Raw genomic sequence first — 21,053 nt, 5'->3', positions numbered from 1 at the left:
CAAAAATTTCTCACTATAACAAAAGTCTTATTGCTAAACTCAAAATCTATAATATGACCTAGATGAAACCGTTGTTGTTAGTGGTTATAACTCTCAACAATCACTAGGTAAAAGACTCTAGTCGTCTATCTGACCTACTAGATAATCTTCACTCGTGCTTTACACCTGTCTCGCCAAGTTCCAAATCTGAAACTAAAAAAATAGTGAAAGAAATGGTGAGTAACAATAGTTATCCAGTAGGAATGTAAAAAACTATTACTAATAACCTCTCCTAACATGAACGAATAATATACTGAATCATTTTAACATAGGTAAATTTTTACAGAATAAACTACGATTAATTGGTACATATAGTCAGGAATGAGCAATTAAATATTTTTAAAACTCATATTACATCAATCAACAATGCTTACTATAGTATTTTCTTTTTATACAAATCTAATTGACCAAATGAAAATAATAAACATGCATTTCATTTTATATTCCAAAATAAAATAACTGATACATAATACACAATGATGGAGTAGTGAAATTAGAGAGTTGGGATTCACGACTAGATCACTTCCAGTCGGGACATGATGTTACAATAATTTACTAGCTTTTAGTCCTGATTTTGTGGTCGGTCGCTGCACTTACCACACTTAGTTGACTATTTATTTGGTTAAGACTGGCCATTTGACGTGACCGTAAGCAATGAATCTCTTTTCAATGTGTCAGAACGTTCGATTACTATATATTATTAGTGATCATTGACTAATCATCTTCCTCTGTGCTTATTAAGCGTGTATGTTATTCTGAAATATATAATCCCATTTGTATACGACCACCTTTACATTACAAGTTCTCTTGTAAAGATAGAGAGAAATAAACTCAAATTATAATCTACGATTATCAATAGAAATTTAAAGTCCTTACCAATCTTTGTGTGATAGAATTGAAACACGTGAGAAAAAATTGAGATGATCGACATGGAAATCAAGGCGGATCTAATGTCGAGATAGTTGATTTTTGAATTGGGCCTGGTGGTTTTGAAGATCTTTATGTCGTCATCCTTTTTCCATTGTACAACAGAGGATGGTTTATACTCGAAGTAGATGAAATCTGAGGTTGAAAGTTTGAAAATCATGTATCCTACGACTTTTTTTTTTATGAAATTGAAAGAAAGAGAAGAGAAAATAAAAGAAAATAAGTGGTTTTGTAGAGGTTGATTCTACAAACGTTTTTCCCTTCTTTGTCAAAAGTCGATGGCGACCCGTTCACGACGAATCTCAAGTTGAAAGTTGATAAAAAAAAATCAAAATTTTTCATTTAAATGCTCAATTGGTTTTGGACGACTTTAAGGGATAATGAATAGTGAATTTCATTTAAAAATTATTTATATAAGTTGGTGGGACGAAATTGATATTGTCGATATTGTTTCATTGGACGATAACTCGACCGTCCGAACTCCAAAAGTAAGGAGTGAATGCTATATTTTTTATAATTTTTCATTTCAGATCTAATGGTGTGATTAAATTCTCTAAATTTTATATCTAACAAAAATTTACTTTTTTGACCTAATGGGACCTTAAAATTATCGTTGTTTCTATTTTTTATGATAATTCTACTTTTTGGATACCAAAAAAAGATGAGTAAATACTCCATTTTCTATAACTTTTCATTATATATCTAATAGTACCATCGAAATTTTTAAAATTTTTAATCTAGCAAAAATTTATTTTTTAACCTGATCCTACTCGAAAATCGAGGATGCTGTAACTTTTTCATTCGAACTCGTATTTGAGTGTGTTTATAAGCTAAAGTAAGTTTTTCAACCATTTTAAATCTAATGGTAAAGTCAGATTTCATTAAAAATATTCAAAATAAAATCTTAAAGTTTTACCCTAAGTCCCACTTTTATAATTTTCTCAAAATTTTACTATTTATTTTTTCTTGAGATACAAATCAAAAAGTCGGGGTATATATTAACATAATTTCAAAAAGTTCAATATCGTATGATTGTTTTCATTGCATATTTGCATTTCAATTTGAATCATTATTATTAACGAGAGAAACTCTCAAGGACTTGATATTTTTGATCGAGAAGAGTTTATTTTCAATTATCCGATAGAATATTCCATAAGCATTACACCATTGCCTACACATGCACTTGTGCATAAGTTAGAGAAAGTTCTCAAGATTCAAGAATCTGACACCCTTTATCAATGAAAGCTCACGCTCGAGTATATAACATTATTTAGTCAAGGGAGAGTTTACCCTCAAAAATCTAGACACCTTAACAAATTACCTACTCAAGTTACAAAATGAACTATCACTGGCTTTGACATTCGGGTGTCGCATTATCTACCAAAGTAGATTTGTTATCTAGTTTGCTTCCACCCTCTGTCAAAGAAGGGCATCTGTAGACATTTCATTTTTGTACTCGCCTAATTCGACAATTCATCACTTGGTTGTGGTGGATTCCTAATGATGGGCGCAAAGAAATCGAAAGCTTATAAGAGGCCTTCTTCCAATTCTTTCTATTTTCCTCCTAATCCTTCTAATTCCACTTTCTTCTTTTTCTTTTTCACGTTTCATAGAAGTACATTTAGAATCACTATACTATACATTCAATTTAGCAAGGATGCACGATTAGGTTCATCACGCATTTTGATAACTTAAAGACCTTGCAACGCTAAAAAAATGAGACCTTGAGATTTAGAAACAATCACATTGAGACTAAAAAAAATCTCATGCCAAAATTCATAAAAAATGATAAAGATCAACAAAATGATGAAAATACCCCTTATGAATTTCTGACCTTCGAAAAGTCTCGAAAGTATTTTCATTGCATCCAGAATATGATTTCAAGTCTAACGACCTAAATCGACAAAAATAGAAAAATTTAAGAGAAATCACAAAAATGATTGAAACACCCCTTAACGTCCAACTCCTAGTTAGAAACCTTGACACTTAGGAAAATATAATAAAAAAATTAAACTAGTTGGAAAAACTTTCGACTAATCAAAATTAAATTAAAATTAAAAATTAAAAAAATCAATTACAATTCACAATCAAATAAAAAAATTCAATTTGAAAATAACCATTAAATTAAAATTAAAATTTAATCGAACAATTAAAATTTAAAATCAACTTAAAATTCAAAATAAAATTCAAATTAAAATTCAAAATAAAATTAAAAATAAAATCTAAAATCAAATTAAAGACTAATTAACCAATCCGAATTAAAATTCCATCAAAACCCAACTAAAGTCAAGCGACAAATAAAAAAATCAAAGTTAAAGCTCAAATTAAACTCAATCGACCAATCGAGATTAAAGATAATATTAAATCAACCATTCAAAATTAAATATCATTAAAAGTCGAAGGGAAAAAAATAAAAATAACCAACCAATCACGAACCCATCAATGAGGGGCTATTAAAATGAGTAGTATGAGATCATTCCCCATTCTCTTAAAGAAAAACGTGAGAAAGAAAAAAGAAGGAAAAATAAAAAGAAACAATCATTAAAAAAGGAAAAGAAATTCTTTCAAAAAAAAGAGAACTCTCTCTCTCTCTCATGTCCCCGACTCCCTCTATTTTTTCTGGACAAAAACAACAAGAAAATAGAGGAGAAGAAATGCAAAAGAAAAAAAGATTGAAAAGGAAAAAAGATAAAGAAAAGAGAGATCGAACTTACCTTCTTCCTCTTCTTCATCACACACGACCTGTTAGAAAAAATAGAACTTGAAAAAATTGCTCTGAGGCACGTAGTAATCTACGTTGTCTTATAGACAACAGATGCCCCCACTCCGATTGAACACGAAGATGCAGATGGGTTGCTGGTGAACTTATCTTCAGGATACAACAGAGCCCAGTTCTAATACAACTGTATACACGAATGCCTCTTTTTGTAGAAATTTTTGAAATTATTTATTTTCACAGAATTGATCTCAATAAATATATAACAATTATAAAAATCACACCCATTCGTAAATGGTTTTGAATCTCAATAAGTATGAAACTCATTGGAACTACTAGGCACCTATTCGGATCAAGGAATCCATTAAGTACCCTTAGGCCCCTTCGACACCTTTCGGATCGGCCTTGGTGCCTATCCAAAATTGGACGGCCCTATTAAATATTAAATTTCTCTCTCTCTCTCTCTCTCTCTCTCTTTCTTTCTTTCTTATTATTATTATTATTATTATTATTATATATATATATATCTATAAATAAAATAAAAAAGAATTATTAAATTTTCATGTAGCTTAAAGCCATTAGGAGCTCTCAAGGAAAGAGTCTTTGGAATGAAGAAAGAGTTGAGAATAGGTTCTTATTTATAGGTTTAAAAATCCCTCCAAAATATTTAAAAAGCAATGTGGGATTTATAAAATATTTGAAAAAAGCGCCAAAAAGAACTTTTACAAATTTCAATCCATGTGAAAAGTTATCAACCAATATAAATGTTCTTTTTAAAAATACTTACTTTTCTTTAACAAAAAGTACACCAACCATAAAGTAACTTTCAAATATCATTTTAAAATAAACTAAATTAATTTTATTTGAATCAATTTTAAATAAATATTAATCAACATTTATTAACATTTATTTTAACACGACCATCTTGTTATTCCTTCTTCATCACAGCAGTCCATCCAATGCCCTTACCTTCATCTTCATCTCCATTACCAATGATGTCACCCTTTTCACATCCTCATACCAATAGGAGTCCCTCTTTTTCCCATCCCCATCTTCATCTTCTCAAAAGCAACTGAACCATCCATCTCCATAATAACCAAACCACTCACCTTCTTATTCTCCTCGTTCACAACAGCCTCTACAACCATACAAAATCTTCACGACCTCTCTTAACCACCCCCTCCCCCACGTTTGCAGCAAGAGAGAACAACGAGGAAAAACAAAACATAAAAAAAAGCTTTCCTTTCTCTCCTCAACGTTCCAAAAATAATACTCATCTCTCCAACGTTCTCTCTTCATTCTCTTTTTGAAAGACACATCAGCAAGGGAGCAAATGAGCAATCAAAGAAAAGATAAAAAAAGGAAGAAAGAAAAATAAGAAAACGGAGAAAGAAGTCGACTCACCTTAGCCCCTCTATTCATTTTTCTCTTCTTATTAAACATCCAATAGCAATCCAATCGATTCATTATCTTGTTCTTTTTAACACCCCATAGCTATCAACATCCGTCCCTCTCTCATGTGCTTTCATTGGTTTGAATTTGAAGGAACTCCACTGCGGCACCTTTTTTGTTTTTCAAGGTGAGTTCGTTTGGCTTTAATTATTATTTTTTCCTATTTCTATTTTCACTTTTCCTTTACTCTCTTTCAGGTTTCATTAAAAAAGAATAATAAAATTCGTTTATTTTGCGTTATTTTTCTTGCGAGTATCTCATAAGTTGCTTTAATTGATGTTTGAGTAATCCATGCATAAACAGCGTTCTGAACTCTATCCAATTTAGTAAGGCTTTTTCTTAATTTTAGTTTGTTTTAACTTTTATGTTTTCTTTACGATAGATAATGTATTCTTTTCTTTTTTTTTGTTTCATTCTTGCTTTTCTTTTTCTTTCTCTCTTTATCGAGGTATGCCTTGCGCGGTAAAATTTCATGCCTAGATTGATGATGTTACTTTCCTAGCAATTCACGCCTAGGTTTTTGTTGTACAAAAAATTCATGTTCATAATTTATATTTTGTAAAATCCATATTCATAGATTTCTATTTTTTGGAAAGTATACATTTGCAAATTGCTAAAATTTCATTTTCGTATTTTCTATTTTAGAAAGTTCATGATAATTAAGTTTCTATTTTGGGAAATTTGTATTTGGGGACTTTCTAATGTATGAATCTTATAATTTTCTATCTTGAAAAAATTCATATTCATCAATTTCTAATTTAGGAATTTCTTTTTTGTTTTGTAATTTTCCAATATAGGGATTTTGTATTTTTCTATTTAGAAATTCAATGTTGATTTAGAATTGGCTAATTCAGAAATTTCATGTTTTTGCAACTTTCTATTTTGAAAAATTTGTATTCTCAAATTTCTGATTTAGGAACTTGTCATGTATTTGTAATTTTCTATTTTGGAAAAATTATTTTTATAAATTTTTAATTTAGGAATTTGTCATATATCTGTAATTTTCTATTTTGAAAATTTTATTTTTAGAAATTTTTACTTTTTGAATTTGTCATATATTTCTGTAATTTTCTACTTAGGAAAATCCATATTTGTAATTTTCTATTTTGAAAAATTCATATTTGTAAATTTCTAATTTGAGAAATTTCATATTTATAATTTCTATTTTGAAAAATCAATATTCATGAATTTCTATTGTGAAAATTTCATATTCCTAATTTAAAATTTTCATAAATTGCCAATTTAGAAATTTCACATTTATAACTTTTCAACTTGAAAAATTTTTGCAAATTCCTATTTTAATTGATTTGGGAAATTTTTGCATACATGGATTGGTAATTGACTTTAGATTATGGGATATAATTAGGTTATTTATTTATTTATTTACATTTTCTCATTTTTTTGTGAGATTCGATGAATCATTTAAATATTTAGAAGAATTTTGGCCATAAGATTCATTTAGCACATTGTAGACACCCCATTTTTGCACTCGCCTGATTAATCAACTCGTCAATCTGATTGCAACAGTTCCCAATGATGGATGTTTATTCCAATGCTTTATTTTGTTACCAGATATGTTTCAGAAATTCGGATGAAGTATTTTGAACTGACAAAACTGTAGAAACTGCGCTACGCTAGGAAAATATAACCCAAAAAACTTAGAAATCATCATTTTTTAGACAAAAAGAAGCTTTACGATTAAAATTACTAAAAAATGATCAAATTATCAAAATATCCCTAGAGCCAACGTTACGCTTAGGAAAACTCATTCAAACATATAAAACAACAAATTGAAACCAAATAAATTATTTCGCCAATTTTCACAGAATTTGACGAAATTACGAAAATGCCCCTCATAAATTTCACAATCATTTCACACAAAAAACTTCATAAATGACACAAACCAATATTTCCATTGAATTCCTTATGAAAAATCAATTCTAAAACATTTTAGAACATTAGAAACCGACTTAAAATGCGAAAAGTCCTCATCGGGGGTAAAACGATAATTTCACAATTTTTATAATTAAAATTTTTGAAATTAATAAATAAAACATTAAATAATTAAAGTGAAATATTAATGAAATTAATTTAAAAATTTGAACAAAAAAATCAATCAATCAGGCTCTCAGGTAAAATTGTTAAGGGTTCGCAAGATATTTCTTTAAGGACCCCTTCATTTGGGGGTCCAAAGAATTAAAGATATAATAGAGGGGGGTTCTCCAAAAAATTAAAGTCAATCAAGCAAGACTAAAGTTAAGGTATTAAAGTCAATCAAGTAAGACTAAAGTCAAAATTAAAGTCAATTAATTAGAGACTAAAGTCAAAATCTTAAAGTCAATCAATAAAGACTAAATTCAAGATATTAAAGTCAATCAAATAAGACCAAAAGTCAAAATCCTAATAGAGTTTTAATTAAATAATAACTCTATTTAATAGAGTTCTAACTAAAATACAACTCTACCTAAAACAATTCTAACTAAAATACAACTCTAACTAAAAGAATTATAATTAAACACTAATTCTATCTAAATCAACCCTTAAAAAAATCTATAAATAGGGGTCCTCACACCCTATTTTCGTATCAAATCATAAATCCTAGGAAAAGTGGGTCAAGAAACCTCCCCAATCTTTCTAAAATCCTAATATTGAAGTCCTAACTCTTTACCTAACATCCATACCTCAACTTTAGCTAAAAAAACTCTCAAAAACTTTCAAAACACCTTCAAATCCATAAGAAAAATCAGAAAACTCACAGATCTAAGAAGAAGATACCTCAACTTGGAGATCAGAAATCAAATCCGATGACGAATGAATAGCAAGGAAATACATACGTAGATACTCTTCGCTGGTGCTGAAGGAATCGTTGTAATCGACAAGGTAACTTTCTTTTATATTTTTTTTATTATAATTATTTGTTATTTTTGGTCTATTTTGCAATGTAACCGATTTTTGGGAAGAAGTAGAGACCGGCACTTGCCGGGCGGGGTTGGTGCCTAACACCTTCCAATCCCGTAACGTGATCCCCGGACCCGTATTTTCTTTCGTAGATTAGTTGTCTTTATTTTTAGAGTCAATGATCGGTTCCTAGACCGTAATAACTAGGTGGCGACTCCCAAACCTCAATGGTCAAAAGTGGATCCGTGCACCCCGCGGATCGAGGACGCTTTCAGTTGCGAATCCACTAGGAACATTGAGGATCAGACTTGAAAAACCCCAAGTATGGGAGTATTGCGAGGATATCCTAGTTTATTTTATTTTATTTTATTTTTAGTTCGATTTATTCTACTTCTTTGGTTGTTTATTTATTGTGGTGCAATTGTGGATTATTTATTTGAACTTTGAGTATTTTGTTTTAGCATGTTATTTTCTATGGCTCAATCGAGGGTTATTCAGAATGACCCTAAGTAATTAAAGATATCAAGAGGTTTAATGAATCATGAAATTCTATTTATTTATGTTTTTTTTTTTTTTTTTTTGTTGTTTTAAGGTTCCATCTTTAAATATTAAAAAAAAAACATAAAAATAAATTTTTGTTTAAGGGCGAGTGTTGCACCCTTCGACAACACTTTGGTTTTTTTTTTTTTTAAATAGTAATTTTAGCATGCTGTGCATTGACAGCATGAAAAAATAGTGAAATAGTAAAAAAAAATTTTTTTTTTTTTTCTGTTAACAGCAAAACGTGCTGGAGGGTTGGGTGTGCCATGAATAATATGGCGTTTTTCAATTTGCACACCACCTTAACATCAAAGGTGCTGGTGTGTTTGGTGTGCAATGAATAAAATCATTCTTTTAAAAGACCTTCACACCATCTTCCTGAATTCTAACTTCATCTTCTCCAATGAGGCCGATCGGTCTGACTGTTTTTAACGGTTGCTAAGAGCAGCGAATTGCTGGTGTGTTTGGTGCACCATGAATGAAATTTAAAAAAAAAAAGAAAAAAAAACCTTCACACCATCTTCTTGAATTCTAACTTCATCTTCTCCAAAGAGGCCGATCGGTCTGACTGTTTTTAACGGTTGCTAACAGCAGCGAATTGCTGGTGTGTTTGGTGCACCATGAATGCAATTTTTTTAAAAAAAAAAACCTTCCCACCATCTTCTTGAATTCTAACTTCATGTTCTCCAAAGAGGTCGATCGGTCTGATTGTTTTTAACGGTTGCTAACAGCAGCGAATTGCGGGTGTGTTTGGTCTGCCATGAATGAATTTTTTTTTAAAAAAAAACCTTCACACCATCTTCTTAATTCCTAACTTCATCTTCTACAAAGAGGCTGATCGGTCTGATCGTTTTTAACGATTGCTAACAGCTGCGAAGTGCTGGTGTGTTTGGTGCGCCATTAATGAAATTGAAAAAAAAAAATAACAGATCACCTCCATCACCATTGAACCTGGTATTGAGGTTGAGGTAACGTTTTTTGATCCATGAGCATATGTTTGTGGTCGCTGTTTTTTTTATGCTATTTTTGTTCCTCGACTGTTGGTTAATATAGATGTCCTTTTTTTTTTTATATATGTTTAGGTTGAGTGATTCGTTGGTTTTTAATGTGAACATGTCTTTGAAAGAAGTTGCTGGCAGCAACCTAAAGAAAAGATAAAATAGTTGAGTGTTTTGTGTGTTGCCAGCTATATACTAAAACAAATATGAGTGGTGGTTTGTGTGTTGCTGGCAGCAAAACAAAAAAAAAAAAGCAAAAGGAGTGAGGCTATCCTCACCAATTTAGCAAGAATTCAGATCTAGCTAAAGGCCTTTGATCTCCCCCATGTGGAAACAACACATATTTTTTATAAAAAAAATTTAGAAATTTACTTGACAGATTCATTGTTGCATTTGGATATTAAAAAAAAAGGGTGGTTTGCTTTTCTCACTAACTTAGTAAGGTTTCTTTCTTACTAATGGTCATTGACCTCACCACGTGATAATAAAAAATGAGAGAGTTATTGGCTGCCCTCTCCGTGGCCAAAGAAATGTCTTTTTATTGGCACACCAATTTTTCTAATGTTACCTTAAGTATAGTAACTACGTGATTTACATTGGGGTGGCATTGGTAGAAGTTGGTATGGCAATAACAACTCACGTCTTGTTTTTTTAGGATTTTAATTTTTTTTTTTATAGCTTTTTTTGTGAAATAAAGGGTTATTTGATTTTAAATAAAAATCTCCATCCCAACAATTACCATTATCTCCTCAATATTCTTTGAGAATTTCGATGTGTTTGGGGTCACCAAAGTGATTTTTGATTAAATTAATATAAAAAAAATTTGGACTAAAAAAAAAATATGTGCTTGTTTCGATGATTGATTCTAATTATAAGTCCTATTGTGATTGCTTATCTAACATGGCATAAATTGAGATATGTGTGCTTATCTTGATCTTAGTATTGATGTGATTGGTTTGGGTATTATTGGGAATAATATTTTAATATTGTAATGATATGATCAGGCCCATGGGCCCTTTGATTTGGAAAAAGTCCCGGGCACACCCCACCCTATTTTTCACACACCACATGCACGTTTACTATTTTGCACGCTTGCATGTCCCAATCTAAGCCAACGTGGCACTAGTGCGTGGTTCGGTCTCCTCGGAAATGCGACGTCATTCATGAAAACCACAACTTCAGTCACGTACCTTAGGATATATCAAATTAGGGCATCAGTACCGTCTGATCAGGTGACTCTGAAAGGTATATCGATGCTCCCAGGCCGAAGCAACCTGAGCCTTTGACCTATTGTGAGCCGCATAGTCACATGTCCCGATTGCCAGCGTAGTACTAGTATATGGTTGGTCCCCTCATGGGATGCCAAACCATTTATGAAAGCTACAACTTTTGACTCGTACCCATAGGTATATAAAAGATAATCTAAGTATATCAACTGCACTTCTTGGTCAAAATCGGTGCCTAAGCGAAATCTTGTCCCGCTATGCCCTACTGTACGATGGGGATAGACTACGTCTATTCTAGACGAGAGGTATTTAAATGGGTCCTTGCTCAACATTGTACGCCACCTCTCAACTGGAGATCAAACTGGCTGTTTTTGACTTCAGAGAAGTGAGTTGAGATTTTAGATTATCACTTATACAATATATCAAATCAAGTCACCACGTATCGAAAGGTATATAGGTGTGCTTGGGCAAGGGTGGCCAGATAAATTGCATTGCACGTAGTATACCTAGAGTCTAGAAGCCTTCATATAGGTCACGAGCTTAACGGACTATGGGTGTTCCCGGGTTGCTCTATTTAATCCAACCAACAGGTAAGTGGATTGATCCAGACTGCTCAAAATAAATCCACTATATCAGTCCAACCTAATCGGTAAAATGTACCGATCAATTTAAACCAATTAATCCAGTTGGCCCAATTGACAAATGGATCAAACTGATCAATACCAAATCAGTTGGACTAATTGGTTTCACTTTTAAAGATCCAGACCACTTTGTATAGAAAGATTCGATCTTAGGATCAAATTAATTTGTCTGATCAAAGGTTCAATCCCAATCAAGGGTAGACCTGTGTCTAACCTTTCTCACTTTCTTGGTCACTATAGACTTATAGTGCATTTGGATTTGATATTTTCCACCGGACTTGGGTTATTCTATATCGAAACTTTAATCATGTGGTTAAGAGTCAAATCTTTAAAGTCAATGGTTAACCTTGGTTTACTTCCAATCAGGTGATAATTGGTCCCAAACGTTCTAAACCTCCATCTGTACCACTTTGGGTCCGTGAAAAAAACCCTCTTTCTAAAGTACCATTGCCAAGTAGTCAATCTTTGCCACGAGAAGAAACAAGTACCATGGATGAAGCTACGCTCCGTCAGATTTTAGAATCTTTTCAAGCACAGATTATTGCTTCTGTCCAAACACAAATTGAATCCCTGAAAATTGAAAAGGGAAAAGATAAAGCTATAGAACCTCATGATGTGTTTGACCTCGTTGAAAACTAAGAAGATGATCAGTTACACGTCGACCCTATCCTACCTCATCGAATAACTCAGGTTGAAACTGCTTTGAAGAATATTAAAGACCCCGACGATCTTACTCTTAGATTAGAGGCAATGACCTAGTTTCCCACGGTCCGTCTGCCAGAGAAGTTCACAATACCAGATATGGAGAAGTTTGACGGTATTGAATGTTCTAGGACTCATTTAAAAGTATATGTCGGCATAATACAATCTCAGGGTTTGAGTGAAGAACAGATGGCTCAACTTTTTCAAAAAACCCTTACGGGTCCTGTCCTACGCTGGTTAATGTCATTGGACTCGTCTCGGGTAAGAACATGGCATGAATTGATGAAAGAGTTTATTGGTCGATATTTATTCAACACGGATATTGAACTTACAAGAAGAGATCTAGAAACTACTAAACAGAAATCCGGGGAAACTTTCACTGAGTTCATTGCTCGATGGAGAGCTAAAGCAGCTCAATTGTGGGACCGACCTCAAGAGAAAGAACAAGTCAAGATAATCCTCACGAATCTCACTCCAAATTATGCCAAGTACTTGATGCCTCAATACTTGCCTATTTTTCAATCCCTCCTTGAGGCTGTAAATCAAGTTGAGGATGCTTACTCTTCGGGACTTTTTGGTAACTCATCTGAGTCAAAACCTAAACATTTCAAACCTAATATCAATTCCTTACAAGTGGCCAGCACCTCCTTCGCACTATCTCCTCAAGCTACTCATCCTTCACAAGCTAAGCCTAGGAGACAGTTTGCCAATCTTGGAATGTCCCTTAGTGTTGCTTATCAAAAATTGATGAAAAGGGGATTGATGACGCCTTTACAACCTAAGCATTTGCCTAATCCTTTTCCCCCAAACATGGATAATGGGCAATTCTGTGAATTCCATCAGATTCCTGGTCATGTTCTTGACAGGTGTATTACTCTCCGACATGCTATCCAAGACCTTATTGAGCAAAAAAAAGTCACCATACCCACTTCTACTACTCCCAATGTTAAGACTAACCCTTTGCCTACTTTTCAAAATCAGCTCCCTCCTACTCTAAACTTAATATCCATATCCAAACCCGAATCAATTGACCCAGTTTCCTTCATTCACCCAATTGGTCTTAACAGTGCATTCGTTCCATATCATAATGAGCATATCTACCCCAAGGCAGTACTAGAACTAAATAACTGAGAGATTATTGAAGCAATAGGTTGTCCAGCATATGACAGGCTTGAATCTGAATATGAAGAGATAGTAAAAGCAGGTAAGTTCAAGTCATCTATCGAAGATAACCGAAGTGGCATAGACCCAAGAATTGTGTCCCTCCATTCAGAATGATGTCATTTTTTTAAGTCTTCTTAGTTTTTTTTTTTTAGCTTCAGTTGCGTCAGTCTTTGAGTTCAGTTAGTCATTGTTAAGTTTAGGCTTTAGTCAGGTATGTCAGTCTATGTTCCTTTTATTCTAATAAATAAAGAAGCTTTTGATTATCTTGTGTGTAATAATGATATGAACATAAAATCTAACATGACGAATGATTTAAAGCTCACTAATCAAATTTGATAAATATTGAAATTAAAGAGTATACTCAAGAAGTGTAAATTAGTACTATATTATCCTTAGAGGAACATGAGAGAAAAATAAATTTACTTGAGAAATTCAACAACGTTCTTGCATGATCTCATGATGATATATTGATAGATTGCACTAAAATATATCAAAGCATAAAATCGATGGTAAACTTCAAATTCAAAGATTATCAAGAATGATGCAGTTGAAACCATCAATCAAGGTGCTAAGACCCACAAGAAGGGATCCTTCATGTTTTTCACTAGAGGGAAAAAAGTTCTCATTTACAAAATAACATGAGATTTTATTCGAAGTTTAGAAATGTTTGAACGAGTCAATGTCAAATACAAAGAACCCAATCACGCTCAACTTTGAAAAAGAAGACTAAAGATCACTCATTTTCAAAAGAAGATTGAAGATTGCTCATTCTCAAAAGAAGACTGAAGATTACTCATTCTCAATTTCGTAGAAAAAGACTTTACTCGATAGAGCAATCAAGACATTAAATTTCCTAAACTTTGACAAAATCAAGTAGTGTTTCATCAAAGGAGGTCTTCTTTGGTCGAACCATTTTCCTGTCTTACCAAGAAAAAGAAAACCTTTTTTAACCCCTTGCAGCCTCTAAAAAAATCGAATAGCCTGTTTCTTTATAAACCACACCGACTAACCTTGGAAGGGAATCTAAGTATGAACTACGTTTTGACCTGATCCCAAAAGAAAAATAAATATTTGGGGTACGTAGACAACCTGAGAAGTTACTTCAGGTCCAGTCATACAAAAAAATTATTCTCTTAAGAAAAGTGTTATCCAAAAGGAAAATCCCATATTGAAAGGTTTAAAAGAAAAGAATGCCAAACTAGGGGCATTAGAAAAAAAATCAAAAGAATTGATAAAAAGAAAAAATGCCAAACTAGGGGCATTTAGAAAAAATCAAAATAATTGACAGAAAAGAGAGAATATCAAACTAGGGGCATTTTCGAAAGTTGAGCCTTATATCTTTTCTTTCTAAACCATATCCTAAGCCCACCTATTAAGTCCTCCTGAATGCTAATTGATTCGGTTAAGGTGCAGGAAACTAAGAAGTTATCGAGTTGGTTATTCAAGATCATTAAAAAAAAAAGAAGCCCGCTAAATCGAAAACCCGAAAAGGCGACTTAAGCAAAATTTAGGGCATAGCCATAAAAAATAAAATCTGCTAGGTTGAAAACCTGAAAAGGCGACCTAGGCAAAAATCAAGGCATCATCAGAAAAAGAAAAACAAAGCCCGTTAGATTGAAAATCTGAAGAAGCGATCTAAAAAAAAATTAGGACATCATCAAATGGGAGGAAAGGTCCCATCAAGAAGAAAAATTCAGAAGGAAGCTTGTGCAGAAACTAGAAGATGCAGAACTATTCAAGCAACAATATTCATTTTTCAACTAAGAGCTTACATCCGACGAAGACAATATTGAAGTAAAAAAAAAAATCAGAAGTCATCTTGAACATTGTAGGATCTTCAAAAGTATGTTTACTTGTTCAAGTGTTCAATGGAAGATGTATAATCATCAACCACTTTGAAGAGAAAGATCTTCTATTCTAATATTTATCAAGATTTTTTAAATCTAGCTCAAGCATTTTTCAAAAAAAATTCGAAAGATAATGGTCAATCCCTTATTGCACATATGATAACCTTAAGAATCTTAAGAGAATGTCAGTTCTTCTATCTGTCATACATCAGAGTCCATATTTTTCAAGCGTAATCCATTCCATCAGTCTCGTAGTCAAGTTCCTGTTAAAGACAACCTTGAAACTAGGGGCATTTTTGAAAGTCATTTAATTCCAAAGTTTTGTTCTTAATCACATGATAAAAAAAAATCTTACAAAAGCTTAAAAGTCCGGTGAAGCCCAATGATAATTATGAATCCAGATGTATGATAAGCCAATAAAGGCCTGATCTTTTAAACTTTGAGCTCGATGAATTAATAGGATTGTTTAAGTTCCTATAAATCTAAGCCCGAGAAACGTGGCTTAGTAAGCTTGAGTCCGAGAAACGAGACTCCAACTTTTTGAATCATAGAATGAATAAGTTTTTTTGAAGTGCCTACAAACCTAAGTTCGAGTCCGAGAAACGAGACTCCAATTTTTTGAATTATAGAATGAATGGGCTTTTTGAAGTGCCTACAAACCTAAGTTTGAGTCCGAGAAACGAGACTCCAACTTTTTGAATCATAGAATGAGTGGGATTTTTGAAATGCCTAGAAACCTAAGTTCGAGTCCGAGAAACGAGACTCCAACTTTTTGAATCATAGAATGAATAGGCTTTTTGAAGTGCCTATAAACCTAAGTTCGAGTCCGTGAAACGAGACTCCAACTTTTTGAATCATAAGATGAATAAGCTTCTTGAAGTGCCTACAAATTTAAGTTCGAGTCCGAGAAACGAGACTCCAACTTTTTGAATCATATAATGAATAGGCTTTTTGAAGTGCCTATAAACCTAAGTTCAAGTCCGAGAAACGAGACTCGAACTTTTTGAATCATAGGCTTTTTGAAGTGCCTATTAACCTTAGTTCGAGTCCAAGAAACGAGACTCCAATTTTAATAGGATTGTTTAAGTTCCTATAAACCTTAGTCAGAGTCTGAGAAACAAGACTCCAACTTTGTTTGAATCATATCGAATTAACAGGATTATTTAAGTTCTTTAGCCCGAGAAGCGTGGCTACAATAGGTTCGAGTCCAATATACGAGACTCAAACTTTTTCGAACTCTAAAAAAGAATTTCAAATAAGATTTAACGAAGTTCCTACAATGTTGTGACTCCAATCACCTCATTATTCAACCTTGCCATGATTGTTTTCGTTGCATAAGTACATTTTAATTTTGAATCATTATCGTCAGTGAGAGCTTGCGCTCAAAGACCTGACAACCTTTTTGTTCGGGGAGAGTTTTACCCTCAAGGATCCGAACGCCTCGACGAATTGCTAAATCAGGCTGCAAAATGAACTGTCACTAGCTTTGGCATTCGGATATCGCACTATCTACCTAAATAGATTTGCTATCTAGTTTACTTCAACCCTCTGCCAAAGAGGGGCATCTATAGACACCCCATTTTTACACACGCCTGATTAATCAACTCGTCAATCCGATTGCAATGGTTCCCAATGATGGATATTTATTCCAATGCTTTATTTTGTTCCCAGATATGTTTTAGAAATCCGGATGAGGTATCTCGAACTGAGAAAACTGTAGAAATCGCGCTACACTAGGAAAATATAACCCAAAAAACTTAGAAATTAATATTTTTCAGACAAAAAGAAGTTTTACGATAAAAATCACTAAAAAATGATCAAATGATCAAAATACTCCTAGCCTTAAAATATCCCTAGAGCCAACGTTACGCTTAGGAAAACTCATTCAAATACATAAAACAACAAATCGAAACCAAATAAATCATTTCGCCAATTTTCACAGAATTTGACGAAATTACGAAAATGCCCCTCATAAAGTTCACAATCATTTCACACAAAAAACCTTATAAATGACACAAAACAATATTTCCATTGAATTCTTTACGAAAAATCGATTCTAAAACATCTTAGAACATTAAAAATCGACTAAAAATGTGAAAAGTCCTCTCTAGGGGCAAAACGGTAATTTCACAATTTTCATAATTAAAAATTTTAAAATTAATAAATAAAACATTAAATAATTAAAGTGAAAATTTAATAAAATTAATTTAAAATTTTGAACTAAAAAATCGATCAATCAGGCTCTCAAGAAAAATTATTGAGGGTTCGCAAGATATTTCTTTAAGGACCCCTCCATTTGGGGGTCCAATGAATTGAAGATATAATAGAGGGGGGGTTCTCCAAAAAATTAAAGTCAATCAAGCAAGACTAAAGTCAAGGTATTAAAGTCAATCAAGTAAGATTAAAGTCAAAATAAAAGTCAATTAATTAGATACTAAAGTCAAAATCTTAAAGTCAATCAATTAAGACTAAAGTCAAGATATTAAAATCAATCAAATAAGACCAAAAGTCAAAATCCTAATAGAGTTTTAATTAAATAATAACTCTATTTAATATAGTTCTAACTAAAATACAACTCTACCTAAAACAATTCTAACTAAAATACAACTCTAACTAAAAGAATTATAATTAAACACTAATTCTATCTAAATCAACCCTTAAAAAAATCTATAAATAGGGGTCCTCACACCCTATTTTCGTATTAAATCATAAATCCTAGGAAAAATAGGTCAAGAAGCCTCCCCAACTTCCCAAAATCTTAATTTTGAAGTCCTAACTCTTTACCTAACATCCATACCTCAACTTTAGCTCAAAAAACACCCAAAAATCCTTCCAAAATACCTTCAAATCTATAAGAAAAATTAGAAAACTCACAAATCTAAAAAGAAGATACCTCAACTTGGAGATCAGAAATCAAATTCGGTGACTGACGAATAGCAAGGAAATACATACGTAGATACTCTTCGCTGGTGCTGAGGAATCGTTGTAATCAACAAAGTAACTTTCTTTTATATTTTTTTTATTATAATTATTTGTTATTTTTGGTCTATTTTGCAATGTAACCGATTTTTGGGAAGAAGTAGAGACCGGCACTTGTCGGGCGGGGTTGGTGCCTAACACCTTCCAACCATGTAACGTGATCCCCGGACCCGTATTTTCTTTTGTAGATTAGTTGTCTTTGTTTTTAGAGTCAATGATCGGTTCCTAGACTGTAATAACTAGGTGGCGACTCCCAAACCTCAAAGGTCAAAAGCGGATCCGCCCACCCTGCGGATCGAGGGCACTTTCACACAATCAATATAAATTGATGATGATGGGACCTTAACTTGACTTTAATTTTTACCCATTGAGCATAGGATAGTTTGGATCGTAATAGAAACCGATCATCTTGATCAGGTGAATGTGGGGCCTAACACCTTTTGAAACCCATTATCTGACCCCTTACCCATTTCTTTTACTCATGAACCAACCCTATCCATTTTGGAGTTATCTATGGTTTCTAGACCTAAACTAAGTGGTGGCTCTCAATTCTTAGAAAATCTTCAATTTACCAATCGGACTCCTTTTTGCTATTTAACGAAAAATGGTCGAGGCGGTTTTATAATGTAATTTAGTAGTTATGCCATTTGTCATTGTTTAGACATGGTGATTATGCCAGTTGTCATTGTATAGACAAGATGGTTATTTTCCTTGACAGATGTCTACATATAGACATGTTAGTTGTAATAACTTCTATGTTAACAACTCTATAAATATATAAGCTATTCTTTGGATTGTCTTAAGAAGACAAATTTATAAGACTTCTCTTTCAAATTTGTATTTACTTGTTGTATTAAATGATGTAATACCTTTTTATGGTATTAGAGCCATTAGGGATTGAAGTGTCATTATAAATCATGAATTTAGAAGTCATTTCTAAATCATCCTCTACATTGACAACACCGTTGTCATTTAATACCATGGTTCATATGGTGTCTGTGAAACTTGGCACCAACAACTATCTTCTATGGTGAAACCAATTTATTCCCTTACTCATGAGTCAAAATCTCATGGGTTATGTTGATGGTAGCATTGCTCCTCCAATTTCTTTAATTGTTGATGTCACAAATCAACAATGTGAAAATCTGGCCTACAAGTCATGGCTGCAAACCAATCAACTTATACTTAGTTTGGTCTACTCATCATTATTGGAGGAGGCTATGAGTGAGGTTCTAAATCTCACTCATTCTATGATGTGTGGAACTCTTTAGAATAGGTATTCTCTTACAAATCAAACTCTTGGGAAATTCAACTACAGGATGGACTTCAATTGATGAAAAAGGGGTCCCAAAATGTATCCGACTATGCTCGAAATTTCAAGTCCGCTTGTGACCAATTGGCTGCCATGGGATGATCCACTGATGACATTGATACGGTACGTTGGTTCTTACGTCGTCTTGGATCAGAATTCAAAGCCTTCTCGACATCAATCATATCAAGGCCTCATTTACTTTCTTTCAAGGAGGTTGTACCAACTTTACAAAGTTATGAATTATTCTTAAAATCTTTTTCAACTTCAGTTGGGAATTATGATGTTGCATACACAGTACAACAACGTAGTGGTATTTGTGGTGGAGGTTTTGGTAATCGCAGTGGACATTGTTGAGGAAAAGGTGGTCGTGGATTTTATAACAATCATTATCAATCCAAACCACAAAATCCATCCTCTCAAAATCAATCCAACCAATATGGTGAAACTAGAAGACATCATGCTTCATCAAGCAAGCAAATGCACAAAACCAACTCTCATTCTCCCATAGAATCACCACCAACATTTTTTTCACACCAAGTTTCTCAAATTTTTGGCAAAGGAGGGCACATTGCCCAAGATTGCTTTCAACGATTCAATCATGCCTACCAAACATCTCAATTGTCTAAAGCACTCACCTCATTGACCATTAATGATCCTCAAGATCAGGGTTGGTATCTAGACAGTGGAGCCACTGTACACATGACTCACAATGAAGGTAACATGGTAACGATTCTTCACTCTCTATTTCCTCCACTGGTAATATTTCCCTCAACTCTTCCTCCAGTTCTCTTCTTTTACAAAATACTCTCTTTGTTCCTCTAATCCAAAAGAATTTAATTTCTATTAACAAACTTACGTTAGATCATAATTGTGTAATCATATATTCTCCTTTTGATTTTGTTATAAAGGGACAGGGAACGAAGAAGGTATTGGGAACCAGTAAGCAAAAGAATGATCTTTACGTCTTGGATCAAAATTCTCATTCATTTCTATCTACCACACCTCAACCCCAATTGAAGACATCCTACGATGTATGGCACAATCGACTAGGTCATGCTTCCAATCGTGTAGTAAAATTCTTCAACATAAGGATCTCATTTCTTTTGTGTCTCATAAGTCTAGTGAACTTTGTACAATTTGTAAATTAGTGAAAAGTCATAAACTTCCTTTTCATGAAGAATGTAAAATGATGTGCTTTTACTTTTCAAATAATTTATTGTGATTTGTGGCCACCTTCTCCCATTACTTCAAATTCGGGTTTTTAATTTTATGTGATTTTCATTGATGACTATTCACAATTTACATGGTTCTTTCTACTAAACATAAATTTGAATTTTGTGATATGTTCATCAATTTTCACAACTTTATTTCTAATAAGTTTTCACACTCATTAAAAGCTTTTAAATGTGATGGGGGTGGTGAATTTAATGATAGTCATTTTCTTAACAATCTTTCCCAACATGGGATTAGTAAACAAATTCCATGTCCCCATGCACCATCTCATAATGGTCATGCCGAACGAAAACATCAATATGTCACATAATCAAGCTTATCTAGGATGTTTCATAGTCAAGTTCCATCTTCTTTTTGGGTGGCTGCTTTTTCTGCTGCC

This window comes from Akebia trifoliata, unplaced genomic scaffold (assembly GCF_017979445.1).
Source record: "Akebia trifoliata isolate Shusen 1 unplaced genomic scaffold, ASM1797944v1 Contig01368_ERROPOS1892824+, whole genome shotgun sequence".
Classification (NCBI taxonomy): Eukaryota; Viridiplantae; Streptophyta; class Magnoliopsida; order Ranunculales; family Lardizabalaceae; genus Akebia; species Akebia trifoliata.
This window is presented reverse-complemented; position numbering follows the sequence as displayed.